General features: G+C 42.4%; 1 protein-coding gene across 1 annotated transcript in view; it reads right to left on the minus strand.

Moving 5' to 3' along the window:
• The window catches only part of ADAMTSL3 (ADAMTS like 3), a 2,298,702-nt gene that overhangs the window by 1,090,018 nt on the left and 1,189,039 nt on the right, over positions 1 to 19,645 (minus strand). The gene's annotated exons all lie outside the window — the stretch shown is intronic.

Genomic DNA, 19,645 nt, shown 5'->3' on the forward strand with positions numbered 1-19,645 from the left:
CAGGTTATCAAGAACATCCCATAAAAATAATGGGTTACTTTTTTGACTGCATCGAATATAAGGGGAGGTATACAGAAGCAAAAGTTTATGTGGTAAACAGGGGAGACAACTTGTTGAGTTGGTCTCATCAGGCAAGGTTGGGTGTGAGTCTCAATCCAAATGCTCATCCAGTTATTCAAGTACAGGCTGTAGAGAATGAGGAGAACAAGTTTATAAAGAACTTTAAAGAGTTGTTCAGTGAAAAACTAGGATGTATAAAGGGTTACAATCACAACATCAAACTGAAGTTGGGTGCGGTGCCTGTTGCTGCTAAAGTAAGGCGCATTCCAATTTGTGTAAAGGATGCCGTGGGTAAAGAGATTGAGAAGTTATTGTCTACTGGGGTTATACAACCAGTAGAAGCAACTGAGTGGCTCGCACCAATTGTGGTCGCGAGGAAGCCTAATAATGAGATTCGGCTGTGTGTTGACCTTCGTGCTTTAAATAAAGAGGTAATAGTTGACAAGTACCCTTTGCCAAACATAGAGGAGTTGGTTTCTACATTAGATGGGGCATGCTATTTCACCACCTTAGATATGGCATCGGCCTATCACCAAGTTCCGCTAAAAGAAGAGTGTCAAGAGCTTACTAGTTTCATTACACCAATGGGTGCATTCAAGTTCTTAAGAATGCCTTTTGGGCTGGTTTCGGCAGCCTCGGTATTTCAGAGAATTATGGAAGATCTGTTCAAAGGAATGCCGGGGGTAAGATGTTATCAGGATGATGTTCTAATTTCTGGTAAGAACGAACAGGAACATGATGAGAGGGTTTGCCTTGTGTTGAAGAAAATGTTGGAAGTTGGTTTAACTCTGCGTCAGAGCAAGTGCAAGTTTGGTGTCAATGAGCTAGATTATTTGGGCCACCACATCTCAAGGAAGGGCATATGTCCAAAAAAGGATCTTGTAGAAACAATTGAAAAGTTGAAGGAACCATGTTCAAAAGAAGAGGTTTCATCATTTTTGGGCATGGCAGAATTTTACAATAAATTTGTCAGAAATTTCGCAGATAAGACTGTTAATCTGAGGAAAATCATGTGTAAAAATGCTGTGTTTAATTGGACTGAGGAGTGTAGCAGAGAGTTTGATCAGGTGAAGATGGATCTGAGGAATGCACCAAATTTGCAGGCGTTTGTTGCAGGGGATCCGACGTTTATTGTAACAGATGCTAGCAGTAAGGGTCTGGGTGCTTTGTTGTTACAAGTGAGGAAAGACAAGGAGGTCCTGATAGCTTGTGCTTCGAGATGTTTGAAGGGGGCGGAGTTGAATTACTCTGTCATAGAGAAAGAGGCGCTAGGTATATATTGGGCGGTGAATAAGTTCAGGAAGTTTGTTTGGGGTTCCTCCTTTACCGTCAGGTCTGATCACAAACCACTAAAGGAAGTGTTTGAAAAAAAGGGGTTAGACTCCATCTCAGCAAGGATAAGGAGATGGGTAATTTCTTTGCAGGAGTTCGTGTTCAAGTTTGAGTATATCCCAGGAAAAACTAATGTCTTGGCAGATTGTCTGTCTAGGCTGGTGGATGTTGTAGAGAATGTTGAGGAAGCTTTGGCTGACGATTTTGAGGGTGAATTAAAGGTGTGTGACGTTACCTTGGGGGCGGTGAAGGAAGATACTTGAAGAGAAGAGCTGAGTAAGGATGAGGATTTGAAGGAAGTCATTAAATTGTTGGAAGGTGGTAGGTCTCGTTCTTTAAAGAAACCTTGGTCTTTGATTGCTGATGAGTTGGAAGTGGTGGATGGTTTACTCATGAGAGGTACTAGGTTAGTTCCACCTGTTAATCTCAGAAGTGTTCTGGTGGACATGTCTCATGAGGGACACTTGGGTATTTCAAAGACGAAAGAACGTATATGAATGGACTTCTGGTGGCCAGGTATCGATTTGTTGGTGGAACGCACCGTTAGGGATTGCTCTTCTTGCCAGGCAAGTGATAAAGTTTTGAGGACGAGGTCTTCTCCAATGGTTTGCAGGAGGTTGCCTAGGTACCCCTGGGATGAAATTGCAGTTGATATTGTGGGGCCTTTACATGGTGAACATCAAACTCCATTTATGTTGGTTTTATTAGATTTGTATTCTAGATGGGTGGAGGTTAGTTTGGTAAGGGAGATTACAAGTGAGTCTGTTATTTCCTTTTTGGAGTCTGTCTTTAAACGTGAGAGTTTTCCGAACTCCATTCTTTCTGACAATGGGCCACAATTTTGTTCAGGGAAAGTTGAGGAGTATCTCAGTAAGTGTGGCATTATCCACAAGAGGATTTCTTTGTATCACCCTGAGGCAAATGGTGCTTTGGAGAGACTCAACAAAACTTTGAAGGAAAGCATTCAGTTGGCAAGGGTCAACAATTTGAACTGGAGAAAGGAGTTACAGAACAGAATTTCAGCTTATCGATTCTCTCCTCACTCAACTACAGGAAAAACTCCGTTTGAACTTTTCAAGGGTAGAGCACCTAACACTTGTTTATGTCCTGCCTGGATGGCTGCAGACAAGGGTGTAAAAAATAATGAGGTGGGTGCATGGAGAGAAAGGGAATTGAAACTACAGAGGAAAAGGAAAATATATGTGGATAGGAGAAATTCTGCTAAGGATTCCAAATTCGTGGTGGGGGAGGTAGTAAAGATCAGGGCTCCTGTGGGCTGCCAAAACTGGTCGAAGTTTTCTGTTCCTAGAACCATTGTGAAAATTTTCAAAAATGCTGTAAAGACGGAGGATGGTCGTATCTGGAACAATAGTTGGGTTTCTCATTTTGGGGGAAAAGGGAAATGTGAGGATATTGTTGCTGTTCCTGATCTGCGTTCTAATAATTCTCGCAAGAGTGTGAGAGTATGCAGGCCTCCTGTTCACTTGCGTGATTATGTCTAGGTAGTTTCTTCTTTGTTTTTCTTTATCTTTCTGTTGCCTACTTCCTTGCTGAACATGTAAACCTGTTTAATGTTTAAGAGGGAGAAGTGTGATGACCTGTCTTCCTGGGTATTCTGGTTCCATGTTGGAACCTAGTGTTTGGAACCACATGACACCAAGGTTCCTATAACTGGTAATTCCAGGATTGTCAGTTGTTAGCTGACTGTTGGATGGGGCTGAATAAATATTACTTATTGAACACAATCCTGTGTGAATCCCACATTATTACAGAATGCCCTAGGGTAGCCATTTGCTTTGAAGCTATGTAGTTCCCAAATACTAAACATGCTAATCAATCCTGTCAGAAAATGGGGGAAGAAGGCCAAAAGAAGAACTTTTCTGCAATATCCTTTGGCCAGAGCAATGAAGAGGGAGTTGATACAGCTGGGCATGTATAGTTTTTTAACTGTAAAGATTTTGAAAGTGCTTCAAACGCACATGCTTTGCCATATGATTTGTTGTGCCCTTGCACAATTTGATTAATCTGACAAATGGTCTTCCAAAGCAACATAACCAAAGATCCGTCAGCCTAGAAAATCCTTCCCTGTTGATAAGGGGCACTGAAAAGAGCCAAATACCCCCTCGCCATGACAAAAATCTCGCTTTCGGAGATTCTTAAAAAAAAAATGTACGTTTTAATTACGGCTCTGTCATGGTGTCCGAGTGGTCTGTCAAATTACAATGCATTGACAGAAACCGCTGGGAAGGTGGTTTCTATCAACGCTTAAAATGTCCACTGGGTCAGCAGAAATTTTAATTAGCTGGTGGCACCTCCATTAGGGGTACGGAGTGATTTTATCTTGTTCCCTGGTGGAGGATGAGCTGTCCACCAAAAATGTAATCAGGCCCTAAATATTAATGCAGCATAATCTGTAATTTGATTAATGGTTCGTCAATATGGACAAAAATGTGCTGATGATGCCAGGACATTTTTGGAGATTGACGTTTCTTGTTCTAAGGAGTGAGAACGTTTATGATCATTTAACGTTTAATGTGTTAATGGAACTATTTAGATGAAATTATGATACGTGGTAAAGTGTTCTACAGCATGGGCCATGAGACATTCGTTTGAGCTTGACATGTGTATGCTGGTTTAAACATTCTTGAAACTGAGCATTTTCTAGCTCTGAACACCCCTAGAAATAGCCTAAGTGGCAGAGAAGAAATATGCAATTTAGCAATATGCAACTTAAAGATATTTTGACTTGAAGAGGGGCATTCAATTTTGGTCATTTGTCCTCAATAAACCGTTGTATATATGTCTACGTTTGCTCCCTAGTTTGAAATAATTGAACCTTCCATGCAACAGAGATCCATATTTGTGACCAGAAAAAATATAATTAAGCTTGTGCTACTCTTTTCTGGATTGGGTTGGCAACGTAGATATGATGCATCTATAATAGGGTGGGCAGGATATCTGTCAAGTATGTGACAGAGTACCCCTCTGCCAAACTCTAAATCAGGGCCATAGTCTTCTGCAAGTGATGTACTGCACAAATCACTTCTTCAAGAAAGCAGGATCGACCCAGCCGAACCCTATGGATTGCTCAAAAGGACTTAACACAGGTTTGTTTGTGAATGGAGAACCACCATCAGTCAGTGGAACACAGTGGTTCACAAATGCTGCTGCTTAGCAAATACTGTATAATCGTTCTTTATAAATAATACAAATCTAATTCAATGCAATAGATGGAATTGCTAAAATTCACATTGGATCATGGTCCCACTCAAAATATATTACATGTGGGGGATCTCTTCAGGAGTGAGCCAGAAATTTGGGCCCCCTATTTCTGGATTATCTTTAATGCGATTTTGTCCGGCATGAAAATTCCTATAAGCTGGACAGGCGCTGAATAATTCCCATTTTTAAAAAGTGCTCCCCCTTATTGCCAAGTAATTACAGACCAATTAGTCTGATAGACATCCCACAAAAGATTTTTGCAGGAGTACTATTATTGAGACTCCAATCCTGGATAGACGATGAGAGTATTCTCTCTCCGCTCCTGGCAGGGTTTAGGGAAAAACTGTCAACCCTGGACCAAGTCTTAAGACTCCAGCTACGCCACTGGAAGACGGTTTGTCTCGAGAGGGGTAGTTTGTACCTGATATTTGTTGATCTGAGGTCATCTTTTGACTTGGTGCCCACGGCAAAACTATGGTCCGTCTTACTTGAGCCGGGGGTCCCAGCGTATCTTATATACCTCATTCAACGTTTGCATGAAAACAACTTTGCACAAATAGGATTTGGCAGGGATGGTAATTTATCGCCCCCATACCGATTAAACGAGGTGTGCGCCAAGGTTGCGTACTCGCTCCGACATTGTTTAGCCTTTACATAAATGACCTGATTAATGTGCTGTCACAAGAAAAAGATCTAGATGCCCCCAAATTAGCTTCAAGAAGAATCTCGGCTATGATATTTGCTGACGATACGCTCTTGGTATCTAAATCCCCTATGGGGATTCAAAGGGTGTTGGACAGATTCCAGTTGTTCTGTGAGGACAGAGGGCTTGAGATCAACCTCCAGAAAACGAAATTTATGGTTTTTAATAAACCTGAGAGCACTCGTCCAAACCCTTTACTAAATAATGTACCCCTGAAAAGAGTAACATCATTCATGTATCTAGGCATCACAATCACTGAGACCATGGATTGAGGGCCACATATAGGGAAACCAACATTAAAACTAGCACAGTCTACAGAGGGAATTTTGACGGTTTTCAATAATTCAAACAGGAGTGCCGTTAGCCTGGCACTGGAAATCTACAAGGTTCAGGCTTGCGGGGGTGCATTGTATGGAGCAGAACTTTGGGGTCACTGCAGGCCCAAGTCCTTACTGCAGATAGAGAACCAATACATCAGGAATCTCTTTAAATTGCCGCGTAGCACTCCTCTAGTCCCTCTCCGTTTAGATCTGGGTTTGATGGAACTAGAGGCAGTCCTATGCCTTAGACCCCTTTTATACTGGCGTCGTTTATGGTCGACCCCGGAACTTTCTACATATAGAGTAGAACTGTCCGAAGTTCTAGAAATTAGGGGTGCTGTCAGGCTTCCCTGGTTTTCCCATATTAAACATTTATTAACTAGCATGGGTTTGGGGGAATGTTGGTCTGACCCTGAGGTAGCTTGCCCCCAATTCTCAAAATCACAATTAAAGATCACTCACAAGAATTTTAGAATGGCCCTGCTACACTCTAATCCCAACATATGCAAATCAACCCTAACTTTTCTGGAAATTAAGGACAGTCCCGTCTTTGAAAGGGTTTATGACCTAATCAAACCTCCAACAGCCAGAAAACTTTATCTGCGATTTAGATTTGGAGTTTTGCCTTTGCGTTGTCTGACCTCCAAATGTTAACCTCAAAACGAGGTCAGGTGCCCCGCTTGTAATCTGAACTCCATTTCTTTTTTGGATGTCCGGGGCACAGTAAAATGAGAAGGAGATGGTTAGCTCAGATCTGCAGAAACCTAGGTAGTAGACGCAGTGTTGAAACATTCAGGATACTGAAATGTGACCTTAGTTTCCCAATTGTCTACTCTGTTGCGGGGTTTCTGTTCTCTATGTGGTGCACAAGAAGGGTTTTTCTCAAAACTCCAAATGCGCTAGCAGATAAGAATTGGCTATCGAATTGCTCCATTTCACCACGATGCAATATATATCCTAATTGATTGAAGCACTCCTGTTTTCTATTTTCGGTTGTGTTATAGCCTGATCAATTTGGTTCTGGGAGGAAAAGAAAAGATAAGTAAGGGGAAAAAAAAACAGAACAATGCATCATGCACTTTGAAAGGAAATCTTTGCTGCTAGAGAAAAAAATAGGGGAGAAAGACAGTAACTCTGATTTTATCTATTTATATAACGTGTTCTTATCCATGTTTTTAATCTATGTATATGCTTTGGGATTTTTAAACAAAGCTCTTCTTTTTTAAGTGATTTTAACACATGTTTGCTGTAAAACTTTGCACTTTCTGGGCCATGTTGGCCGTAATAAAGGTACGTTTGACTTGACTTGATTACAGGTCACTCATAGCATATATTTTTATGAAGTATTTATAAGGAAGAAACTATTATTTCACAACTAAATATGTTAAGAGTTTGGACTGAAACGCCGGACCTGGCCTTATTTCCTTCTTTAACACATGTAAGACTAATATTTTGAAGGATGACATCAGGAATATATTTTGTCGAACTTCAAAGTTGCCATTTTGTTTTACACAAATAGAAGTGGTCAAGTTTCATAATAAGTACCCATGAGGAAGAGAAAGGGACTGCTGTTCAGAAACAGCTATGAGAGTTGGGCACTAGGACCTACTGCTGGCATGGACTTTGGGTAATGAACAATGAACCTCCAAATGGTACAGAAGCAGAGAGATCGTGGCACTCTTTCCACAAGCACCAAGGAAAGCTGAGTCACATGCACTGAGGGTTCTGACACCATGACATATTGTGCATTGATGTACACAGAGGACACCATGGTTCCGTATCATTGACGAAAGCTGATAGATCATGCAGTAATGGCCACCCTCACCAAGGACACTATGCAGTCTCACTGATAATTGCTTGCACAGATGATCTGGATGTACACATTGGCAACTTGAACTGCTTTGAAAATTCTCAATACAGCCAGTCGGCATCCAGACACTGATAAACACTGATGGAGGGGTCATAAGAGAAATGCAAGCTAGGAAGGGCAATGATTGCTGCTGCCCATTAGTAGCATTTAATTTACAAGCCCTGGGTACATGTCGTACCATTTTCAAGAGATTCATAACAATCAGGTGTCGGTCAATAATACCATGTTTGGAAAGAGGTGAGTGAGTAGATTTATATAGCATAGCTTTTACCTGTGAAGGTATTCAGGCCCTGTCCATGGGTTCGAGGAGGTTAAGTGATCTGCCCAGATTCACAGGATGTTGCTCTGACCATAGACTCGTGCCCAGATCCTCAGCTCCCAAGTCGACATCTCTGGTTGCTACGCCACATCCTGGTGAGATTATCTAGATGTGTCACTATATATAGTAAATGGAGAGCTAAGGCTACTGTAAAGTGCCTGTAAGCAGTGTACATCAAAAACCTCTGAAGTGGAGTATAACTTACAGTGAATGTCTTTGTGCTCAGAGGGTGTGCTCGGAAGAAAAGGATTTTTGAATTAGATGCCACTAGGATGTTTTCTCACTTCCAATCAAGAGGATATCCCGAGTCAATATTAGAAGATGTTTTCTCACAAGCAAGGAACAAGAGCAGGGAAGCTTTATTGTTCTCCACAAATAATATGGAGCCATTTCCAATTGCGCAGAAGCATGACATTTTTTTAATTCATAATAGAATTCACAATGGACAGTGGGAGTCTCATCAAAATCCTTAAAAAGCACTGGAACATATTGAAAAGTTATAAACATCTCAAGGAAACAGTAGGGATTCACCCCAGGGTAACATATTGCAAAACTGCCTCACTGGGGTTATTCTGACAAGTAGTCATCTAAAGTAGTCAGAAGAAGGAAACAACAAAATTGGCTTGGGAAAGAGAATATGGGATTTCAGAAATGCGATTGTTGCAAGGGCTGTGAGAATGCGATCAATAAAAAGAAGTACATGTCCTTTGAAGGAATCAGGAGACAGATCCTAGGAAGAATCACCCGTCAGACAGAAAATCTGGTATATGCTCTAGAATGCAAATGTCACAAACTATATATTGGAATCTCCATTAAAAATCTAATGGCGAGAATCCTACCACACTTCAGAGTGATAAAAACAAAGACATGATTTATTTCATAGCAAAAAACAGCAATGATAGGCACATGAAGGAAAAACAAAGGATCTGTTTTTTATGTTATTAAACACATTTAGAAACACCCATTGAGAGGGAATAGAGAGCTATCTCTATGGAAAGAAGAATGACCTTACTGTTAGAAAGTAAGGTACCCTGGGGTTCTCAAGCAAGATGCAGAGTTACACGTGCATCAGTGATTAGTACAATGAGAATAATGAAACCCTCTCCTGTATCATTAATGAAATATGGACAAAATCATCCTGCTGTTGTGTTAACATTGTTCATTAGTATGAAGAGACGATGAACCCCAGGGTTCCGAACTAGAATATGGAATTACATGTGCATATATAGAGACACAGAGACCCTAAATAAGTTCTCTCCTGCTACAAAGTTATAATGATGGTGCTGCCCAGATTTGCAGTGTGATGCTGGTAATTGCAGCAACATGGATACCCCCAAAGGACTGGACAGCGGTTCATTTATCAATCAATGAGGCGTTTGTTAAGCGTGACTACTCAAAAGGAAGGGTCTTAAGGCACGGCGGGGTTAGCAGGCTCCAGTCCATCAAGGGTGTGGGGTCTGTTGAAGAGCCAGGTTTTGAGGTTTCTTACAAAGATGGGGAGCAATGTTGTCTGTCTGAGGTGGAGCGGCAGGGAGTTCCAGGATCGGGCCGCGACGACAGAGAAGGAGTGGCTTCCCGATCTATTTCTTGTGCGGGGGACCAGAGCGTAGGAGAGCTGGGCAGATCGTAGGGTTCTCTGAGGTGCGTGGAATTTGAGTCGGCTATTCAGGTATGCTGGTCCTATGTCGTGAAGGTCTTGTGGGCATGGGTGAGCATCTTGAAGGTGACTCTAGCTTTGATGGGGAGCCAGTGGAGTGTGCACAGGTGCTCTGAGATGTGGCAGTGCCTTGGCAGGTTGAGGACCAGTCTTGCGGTGGCGTTCTGGATGTTCTGTAGCTTGAGGGTGAGGATTTTGTTTATTCTGGCGTAGAGTGCGTTGCCGTAGTTGAGTCTGCTGGTGACCAGGGTCTTTCTGTGTTCGAGGGGGATCCATTTGAAGGTCTTACGTAGGAGGCGGAGAGTTTGGAAGCAGGAGGACGAGCAGGAGGTGATCTTGCGGTCCATTTTGAGCTCGGAGTCCAGGATTATTCCCAGGTTACGTGCATGGTCCATGGGGATGGGCGGGCTTCCGAGGGCAGGCTGTTTTTCATCCATTTGGCAACAGCTTCCATGCCCTCTCGAAAATTGTGTCGGGCGGTATTGGGTTAGTTGGACAGGGAGAGGATAAGTTGGGTGTTGTCTGCGTATGACACAATGTTGAGTCCGTTGGTTCTGACAATGGGGGCGAGCGGAGCCATGTAGACGATGAAGAGTGTAGGGCTGAGGGAGGACCCCTGGGGGACTCCGCAGGTAGTAGGTGTAGGATCGGAGAGGAAAGGGGGGAGTCTGACCCGCTGGGTTCTGCCGGAGAGGAAGGAGCAGATCCAGCACAGGGCCTTGTCTTGGATCCCTGCGTCGTGGAGTCTGCGTATTATGGTGTGGAGAGAGACCGAGGAGAGGTTGAGGAGGATGAGGTCTGCTGTTTCTCCTTTGTCCAGTAGGGTGTGTATTTTGTCTGATGCAGCGAGGAGTGCAATTTCCGTTCTGTGGTATTTTCTGAAGCCGGATTGGGAGGAGTCGAAGATGTTGTGCTCTTTGATTAATGTGGCGAGTTGGCTATTGATGGCTTTCTCGATGACTTTCGCTGGGAACAGGAACAGGGAGATGGATCTGTAGTTTTGGAGGTCAGTGGGTCCGCCAAGGGTTTCTTCAGGAGAGCGTTGACCTCGGCGTGTTTCCAGTCGAATGTGGCAGTTGCCAGGGAGCGGTTGAATGTGTTTGAGAGGGATCCATTTGAAGGTCTTTTGTAGGAGTTTGAGGGTGTGGAAACAGGAGGATGAGACAGCGTTGATTTGGAGGTCCGTCCTGAGCTCGGTGTCCAGGATAATTTGAGGTTGCGTGCGTGGTGTGTGGGGGCTGGCAGGATCCCGAGGGCGGGGGCCACCAGGTGTCATTACAGGTGTTGGGGTGTGGGCTCATGATGAGTACTTTGGTTTTGACCGTGTTGAGTTGTAGGCAGCTGCTCTTCATCCACTTGGCAACTGCTTCCATTCCTTCTTGAATTTATGTTTGCATATGTTGGGTTCATTCAATAGGAATAGGATGAGTTGGGACTTGTCTGGGTAGGATACAATATTGAGTCCATGAGATCTGACGAAGGGGTGAACGGGGCCATGTAGATGTTGAACAGGGTGGGGCTGATGGAGGATCCTTTGGGAACCCCACAGGTGATCGGTGTGGGATCTATGAGGAAGGGTGGGAGTCTGACCCGCTGCATCACTCCTAAAGCATTGAACGACCTGCTGCTAAACATAAGAGCCTCCTCTTCACTTCTTGAATTCAGCAAGAAGCTGAGGACCTGGCTTTTCAAACAGTCCCAGTAAGCTCTAGGTGTGGCTAGACTCACACCTGCTCAGTGCCAGGATAACCCCAAGGTTGACAATGTCCTCTACAGATCTGCATAACATAACATAAAGACAACATTGGCAGAATCAGAGCTAAAAAGAAGTAACATTTGATGATTAAAAGTAACCTAATGAATCGTGACGATGAATTGGTGCATTTAAAAATTATGTAGTTGTCCTTTGGTGATACGGATATGTACAATATAATTGCATGGCTTCTTATTAATTAACTTCACCCCAAATCAGATTGTAATAGACTGTGTTATTTTTGTTTATTTCTGCTCAACAAGGACTGATTAGCAGAAAGTTTGGTAATTAAATGGATAGCAGGAATAATGTCTAATACAAAGAGGAATCAGTGCATAAGGATAAAGTGAATTCTTGTACTTAATGCTATTAAATTAATTATGTGAAAAAATCAATGTATCTGAAAAGGAGTACAACATGTACTGTACATTTTTATTTATTAATTTGATTATTCAATATAATTAAATGAAATGGGATACAGTTCAATCAATCTAAAATAAAGAATGATTTACTTTCTTCCAATGTTATCATTATTTTGGTACAGGAACAGCTTAACTGACAAATGGGCCATTGACAATTATGACCACAAGCTCATAATGGTGGAGATTTTAAGTCATACTGGGGGATGTTTGTTGATGGTCTAGTTGTTTTTAGTATGGTAGCCATGAGGGTGGTTTCAAAAAGTGTCGTATTTCCAGATTTTGAAAACCCCCAAAAAAGAAGTTTTGCTAAAACTCATTATTTGTTCTTGTTCATCATCTTAACCTAACAAAATAATTCTGGGCTCATAATAAAAACACAATCAATGGTGCACTGGTCCCACTATACTCTTCTGGGAGCTATTGACAGCTCCCACTGGAGTCCTAGAAGAGTCAGCACAGACACCCAAAATGTTTGGAAGGGGTTGTAGGGATCTGTGGCCACTTGCGGGGGGGGGGGGGGTTCGTTCAGGGGGTGGGAGCAGGAACTTGTCACAGGCCAGGCCATGTGGGCAACCCCATGCCACAAACATAACTGACATAGGTATAACTTGCACTGCTATGTTACACTTCTTATGACCTCACATATCACATCTATGATGACATCTGACATCTATGGCGGTGCAAGTTATAGTTAGGTCAGTTAAGTAGGGAAATTTCCATTACAACGCAGTCATTACATCGCACTGCTTTTACAACAGAACTGTTACAATGCAACTGCCTTTACATTGCAACACATGTCACTACAACGCATGCCATTACATCGCATATCATTACAATGCATGCTATTACAACGCATGCCATTACAACGCCTTATAAGGTAAGTTATGGAGATTTATTTTGTGTTAGGGTGGGTATGGGTTTTGGGTTGGATGAGAATAGTAATTCTTACCCCTGCACTATCCAACACTTTCCCTACAATTGCAGTCACTGAAGTGGGAATAGTAATGTTTACCCCTGCACTATCCAACACTTACCCTACTGTTGCACTCACTGGAGGAGTGGGAATAGTAATTTTTACCCCTACACTATCCAACACTTACCCTACTCTTGCCTTAAAAGTATTATGGGTTGTAATGGTATGCATTGTAATGGTATGCGTTGTAATGGTAGGTATTAAAAATGCATTGTAATGGCACCCGTTGTAATATCATGCAATGTACTGGTAGCTGCAATGTAAAATCCACGTTGTAAAACCATGCATAGTAATTATTTGCATGGTAATAGCATATATTTGTTAAGTATAACAGGTGAATTTCAGTGTTTATTGTTTGGTTTTTAATGTTAGTTTTTTATTATTAGAAAACGTACATATAACTCCAATTTAAACTTATTTTTCCAGTCAATTTGTAAGGTTTTTTTATGTTAGTTAAAATATTACAACCTTACTTATGTATAACTCTAAGTCAACCTCTAGTTTCTTCAGTGATTATATAGGTTTGTGTGTGTCAGTATGTGTGTGTTTGTGGGTGTGTGCGCATGTGTCTTTATGTGTGTGTGTGTCTTTGTTAATGACATCACGACTGCGATCACCTGTTTGTGAATTAAGTGCATATGTCTTGCAATCAAACAGCAAAGAGCTTGGAGAGAGAGGTTCGACTTCCATAGTTTCAATGGGACCAATCCTCTTGGCATATCCAATCCAGGCTCCATTATGTCATGAAGTTTCACCTTGCTCCCGATCTACAATGAACATTGATTGTCATTACTTTTTTTGGTGCTATTTCTACTTAAAACTTTAAAAAATCATATCACTGGTTTACCCTTATTGGTTTGTTAATTAAATGTTACTCTTTTTCTGTAATTGGGATTGGGATTTTTATTGCTTCGTGTTTTGACTTTATTACTGTTTTCGTACTACATGGATGATTTACACTATGTCCTAGGTTAAACCTGTATGCACCTTGCCATAGTTATCAAATGGTTGAGCTGAGATTAATATAGTGACCTTAACAGTTTACCCTGATAAGAGTTGTAGTAATTGTGTGAGATGAACACTCACACACCCTAAATAAAAATACAATTTCCTACACATACACACTCAGTTTTCATGTGTATCAATCGTCATTGGCCTGAGACAGTATTTTATTTTCAGAATCAACTCCTCCTAGCAGTGGCTTACATCTGAAAAAACTAAAAATGTAAGTCTGATAAGATGGGATTTTCATTTTTTTCATGATGGGGACAGTCTTCCTGGCATAACAGTTGTGAGCAGGAAAGGTTATTGCCAGATGGGATGCTCTAAGTAGTGTTGAACTTTAAATACAGTTGCCAGGGCTGCAATCCACCGGCTGGTTTTCTGATGGCAGACCCTTCTAAATAAGGTGAGGAAACCATGAGCAGCGCGTCCTCGCATCCACTGTTTCCTACCCGACTCCAGCTGAGGCCTCTATCATCAAAATGCCAGGTAAACGAGTCAATTTCTGTTACTCAATTACCATTCTGATGCAAAGACTGCTATCTAGTGAACTCCAGTCCATTACTGTATTTCTCAGTGCATCAGCTAATTTCAGCTGTTTATAACAAATATGATTGTAGTACAACCAGAAAACGCACCTGTTAGAACTGGGGGTCTCTAGTAGGCAATGCCTTGCACCTTTGTCAAAATAGAGACCCTTGCTTCTAGTCAGAATAAGGGGGCTACACTCCTAAAATAACCCCTGCTCAACCCTGTGGTAGCTTGGCATGATCAGGCAGGCTTATCTCAGAGGCAGTGTGTAAAGCATTTGTGAACACATACAGTAATACAGTGAAAACACTACAGATGGACACAACACAAGTTTTATAAAAATAAGTATTCTTTATATAGACTTAACACAAGAACCAAACGACAAAAATCCACAATACAGTATTAAGAAAATGACTTGAAGATGGTAGAAATAGCTTAGTTCACTTTAGATGGTAAATGCAACACGTTTCTCACAAAGTACCTTTGGATGCATCACGCAAGATAAACAAAAGGTTCGCAGGGAGAACGATGCGTCGGTTCCTCGCTTCGGGGGATGCGATGCGTCTGTTCCTCAGTGCTTGCGCAAAGTAGGCAATGCGTCTGGACAGGAGGTGATGCGACGATCTCGTGGTGCGTCCCAATTGCAATGCAACAAGATTGCGCCTCGATGTGATGCGACGATCGGTTTGATGTGAGAAGATGGCGCCCTTGATGCAATGACGTGAAAGCGATGCGTGCACCCCTGATGGCCGTGCGGCAACTCTGTAAATTTTGAGCCGCGCCAGGCCCTGCGACATGCTTCTCCCGCGATGTGACGGAGACCCTTGTGGTAACGACACACAGCTATGATGGAGACGCGCTTCTCTGGTGATGCGACAGTGACACTTGTGGGGTGACACGCTTCTCTGATAATGCGACAGCTGTGGATGTGACACGCTCCTTCTCGTTGAGTCACGCTTCCAGTTCCCAACCACACCCAGGCTTCTGCAGACAGAATTCCCAGCAAGGAAATTCAGGGAGGAGCTGGTGGTGAAGTCTTGTATCCCAGAGACTTACGCAGGAGGCAAGCACAGTTCAAGCTCTTGGGGATTCTTCTTCAAGATGATGAAAGTTGCAAATAAAAGTCTTTCTCCTTTCCTTGGCAATAAAGAAACCACTGCTGGTCAACCCCAGATAGCAAAACACTGGCACAGGGGAAGTGAAAAACTCCTGCAGATTCTCTGGTTTCTCTCCTTGGCAAAAGGTCCGACTTGATGTCTAGAAGTGATCTAAAGTTCTGAGGTTTGGGTCTCCCTTTTTATACACACAAATTCTTTGTCTCTGAAGGCAGAGAGTGTCTATACCTAGTCCAAACCAGTTCTAAGTGCATTTTGCCAGTGCACACCATATTCCTTTGTTAGTGCTGGCCAGGGTCATCAGACGCACCACAGGAGGTGGAGCCAGCATTGTGGAATGCAGGCACTGCCCTATTCAGGCCCAGGTGCTACTCCTCCCACCACTCCCAATGCAGATAGGTCTATTCGGCCTAGTGCTGACTCACCCTGCCTCCTGGAGCCCCCTTAGCCTCTGTCACTCGCATACCAGACATGCAATACATGCAAAAAAAGTGGTATTTTCAAACACAGAATGTTTAAACTAACTTTATTAAAATATGTATTTTATCATTCTGAGTTCAGGCATACTAAATTTATTTTTGTCCCATGTTCCCTGGGTCAGTTAGGATTATAAAATGTTATAATCAAACTAACCATTCTGGTCTATGGAGACAGGTAACTTTGCAATAGTGAAAAAACAAATTGGCTGTAATTCACTATCAGGACATGCCACACAGATCAGGGCATGTCCTACCTTTTACATACAATGCCCCCTGCCCTAAGGCCTACCTTAGGGGTGGCTAACATGTAGAAAAGGGAAGGTTTAGGGACTGGTAAGTGGGTTCACTTACCAAGTCGACATGGCACTACAAGACTGCACACAGGCTCTGCAATGGCAGGCCTGAGACACACTTGACAAGCTGCTTCTGTGGGTGGCACAATCGGTGCTGCAAGTCCACTAGCAGCATTTTATCTACAGGCCCTGGGCACACATGGTGCATTGTACTAGGGTCTGACGGGTAAATCAAATAAGCTAATCATGGAGTCATTAATCCATTACAATAAGTTACAATAGGGAGCACTTGCAATGTGGCACTGAATAGCAGTGGCACAGTGCCCAAAGCATCTAACCAGCAAAAACATATCAAAAGCAGAGGAGACAAGAGCAAAAAATGGAAGGGAGACTCACACCAATGGTACCAGGTCTAACAGCACCTATACAATTTAATAACAAAATATTGCTTTTTTTGAAATAATTATTTCTGAGAATTAACATTTTTGATTTACAGAAACAGAATCCCCAAAAAATGTTCATGTTGTCCTTGATTTTTCATTTGAAACACTAGCGGAAACTCATATTGCTCCTGTAAGACATGGGTTTTTGCTTTCAGGAAAAGACCAAATAACTTCAAACCGGACCTACCTAAGGCAGCATCTTTCATCTCTAAAAGTAAACACACAGAAGCTCGAATTCCTTTCCCTTGCACATTGAGAAATATAGAGGAATGTTTTCAGTAAGCAGACCTCCTAATGACTTTCCTCTACTGGAAACATTTGTGCTGACCTTTCAACGAGTTTACAAAGTTACAACAGAATAGTTAGAGCTATATTTTCTAAATAGGGAAATACTTCATGGTAAAGGGCAACACGAAAAAAAACTTTGAAAATGATTTACACTACACATGTATACATCCAGTTGTTTTCTAGTTTCGAGTCAGGAATTCGTAGTATGAATTGGCATGGAGTGTCAGTGTAAGCATGCACAGGATCTGCTAACTTTTCACTCCCCGTTCTTAGCCAACAAACACTTTTTATTGATGAGTTTTTTTAATAGTGTCAAACTTTGCAATAAATAATTTGCTTGCATTTGCAGTTGTGGCAGCACATTTTTAAGTCTTTTTGCAATTAAGAAGCACTTTATCTTTTGTGATTCGGAGGTAGTTCTCTGCCACTTTATGCTTAAATGGTGTTCCATTTAGTCTATGTTCAGCCTATTACCATGGGTCTGCCCTTCCACTCAAGTATGTCACCAGACTGGCATTGTTTGTTGTCAAGTGCAGTGGGGCCCAGTAAACTAATTATTTATTTACTTTTCACGCGCTTAGTATATTGAAATCCCCTTCCCCCCCCCACTCCACTGGGCTCCACCGCTCTTACATGCACGGGCCATGGCTGCTCAGTACATTTGAGCTCTTTCGGCGCTCATGACGAGCTCAGCTCGTCATAAGGCACAGTGGAGCTGTGCTCATGACGAGCTGAGCTCGTCTTAACAGCCGTGGAACTCCCATTCGGGGATAATTCCCCTCCTGTGCGGGGCGTTCCATTAAGTGGGCACTAAGCTCCACTGTGCTGCATGACGAGCTGAGCTGGTCACGAGCACCGTGGCGCCGCGCGCCGCCCCCTTCCCCCCGCATCGCGGGGGAATTAGCCCCGCGGCAAAGGGGTTAATGTGGCTATTGTGCACGGTGCCACCCCTTGCTGGTCCTTGTGTTGTATGTTACTTGGCCATAGATCAGGGGCGTTTTCTCTATTCATCACCTGCATCTAAGTGCAACTGACACTCTTCCTAATTAGATATCTAGTGAATTCGAATCTCTGGTAGTGAAGCTATAATCAACAAATTCTTAGATTCTGCACCAAAATGTCAAAATAAGTTCTTAATCATCATATTGAAACATGAGAGCTATATCTTTTCATATATTATAAACCAAGATGATCAAGGATTATAATTCTGGGCTTGGTAGAGAACCGTATACTATCCAAATTTGCTTCCCAGTTCACATTTTTTTTTAATACCAGTAACCAATTAAGTGGGAGGAGATATCCTGCGTGCTGCCGGAAATTTCAATGTAGAGGAAATTTTAAGAAGGAGCACACACTGTGCTTCTTTGTCCGCATGTTTGTTCTGCAAGGTGAGGTTCCCAGAACATTAGTCGGCAACTTTACTTTTCAGCAAGGAGTTATGGAATATAATTCAAGTACAGGAAGGTGGGCTCAGTGTCCATTTGATGTTTTGTTATGGGCAATTAGTTTTTAGCCTATTTTGGTTTTAGGCAAGATATGTCCTATGAGACTTTTTCGGGGAATAAGGCAAGTCTCAGAGGAATTAGATTATGTCACTCTGTCAGAAAGGGGGCTGTAGAACACTTGGGGGACAACTCTGGATTCGTTAGGGATTCTTGGCACTATAATGTTAAAATACTCTGTCCTTGTTGGATCCTGTGACTGTCATTTCATGCCTGAAGAAGTGAGGAGTCAGTAACTCACTTGCAGAAGAAAATACCCAGTGACCTGTCCTAACCTCCACTGAGTGCCAGCAATGAGGGCTGGTCCCAAGACTGAGGAAGATAGACTGCGGAACACATTCCCAAAGACACTGGAGTCTTGGTCTGCGGGGTAAATCTGTAACATGCTGTAGAGCAGCCATTAGAGGGTAGAAGTGACCCAACGTTGAAAGGACCAGGAAAACAGACAAACTACTGCCCACTCAAAAAAAGTCCCTAAATCCTGGTGAGGTACGAGACATCTTTGGATCCATTTCACATTTAGCTGCACTGAAGTTTTCTTTGTACCCTTGAGCATGTTGTGGAGAATTACAGAGAAAAACAAAGTTTATAAAGCTGACCTTACCTTATTTGGAACATTTTCCGGCTTTTCTACTGGAGGCACAAGAGGCCCCTTTGGCACTTTTACGTAAAAGGCACAAACGTAGGCCAGAGATGTATTTTGTACTCCTTATGATATCTTACCTACTGCAAAAACAGCAAGAGGTCTGATAACCGCAGTCTGACATCTTGGAGCTTCATCCAGTGTTACCCCAGGAGATTCCTGCCCCAATTTGAATTCAGATGTGTATATTGCTACGCGATGCAAGGATAAAAACTAAGGTAGTAGCCCTCAACCCACATAGTATACAGGCTTCTTATTGCAAAATTAGGGCCTTCTTTTAAGTATGATGGATGGTATTCAATCTGTCAGGGTGTAGTAGGACATTACCTCCATAATCCTGATGGATATAACCGCCGGCCCAGCAGTCTTTCTGTACCTTGAAGGGAATTGCCATCATGGTCTGTTACGATGACCATCCACCAAACTAAAAAATAAATTGTTTTGGAAAAACAAACATCCAAAGTGAGAGCTTGCGTTTGAAAAACAAAAAAACAAATTTCAACTCACGCTCAGGAGCGGAGACATTATTGTCTTTTTCTGTCCCTCACTGCTGACATACAGAAAAAAAGGACATTACACCACCCACCATAAATAAAGTGAGCGCTCTGTATGTCTCTAAATGTGCTGGGCAGACTAAGAGTTTGGCGGACAGGATACTATGTCCACCAAACTTTAAATCAGGCTCCTAATTCATTCTTTCAGAGCTGAAACATGTGTT

This window comes from Lissotriton helveticus, chromosome 3_2 (genome assembly GCF_964261635.1).
Source record: "Lissotriton helveticus chromosome 3_2, aLisHel1.1, whole genome shotgun sequence".
NCBI classification, from domain to species: domain Eukaryota; kingdom Metazoa; phylum Chordata; class Amphibia; order Caudata; family Salamandridae; genus Lissotriton; species Lissotriton helveticus.